The following is a 791-nucleotide window of genomic DNA, read 5'->3' on the forward strand; positions in this document are numbered from 1 at the left end:
AACCCTTCAATGGAAGATGTGAATTACATGGGAGAACCCTATGGAAACACCTATAATCCTTCATGGAGAAATCATCCAAATTTCTCATGGAAGGATCAACAGATACCTCAACAAGGTTTCAATAACAATAATGGTGGAAGAAATAGGTTTAGCAACAGCACGCCTTTTCCATCATCTTCTCAGCAACAGACAGAGAGTTCTAAGCAGAACACCTCTGACTTAGCAACCATGGTCTCTGATTTAATCAAAACCACTCAAAGTTTCATGACTGAAACAAGGTCCTCCATTAGAAACTTGGAGGCACAAGTGGGTTAGCTGAGCAAGAAAATTACTGAACTCCCTCCTAGCACTCTTCCAAGCAATACAGAAGAAAATCCAAAAGGAGAGTGCAAAGCCATCAACATGGCCGAATTTGGAGAGGAAGGAGAGGCAGTGAACGCCACTGAGGAAGACCTCCATGGACGTCCACTGGCCTCCAATGAGTTCCCCAATGAGGAACCATGGGAATCTGAGGCTCAAAATGAGACCATAGAGATTCCATTGAGCTTACTTCTGCCATTCATGAGCTCTGATGAGTATTCTTCCTCTGAAGAGGATGAGTATGTGACTGAAGAGCAAGTTGCTAAATACCTTGGAGCAATCATGAGGCTAAATGACAAGTTATTTGGAAATGAGACTTGGGATGATGAACCCCCTTTGCTTACCAAAGAACTGGATGACTTGTCTAGGCAGAAATTACCTCCAAAGAGACAGGATCCTGGGAAGTTTTCAATACCTTGTACCATAGGCAC

The sequence above is a fragment of the Arachis duranensis genome, chromosome 7 (genome assembly GCF_000817695.3).
Source record: "Arachis duranensis cultivar V14167 chromosome 7, aradu.V14167.gnm2.J7QH, whole genome shotgun sequence".
NCBI classification, from domain to species: Eukaryota; Viridiplantae; Streptophyta; class Magnoliopsida; order Fabales; family Fabaceae; genus Arachis; species Arachis duranensis.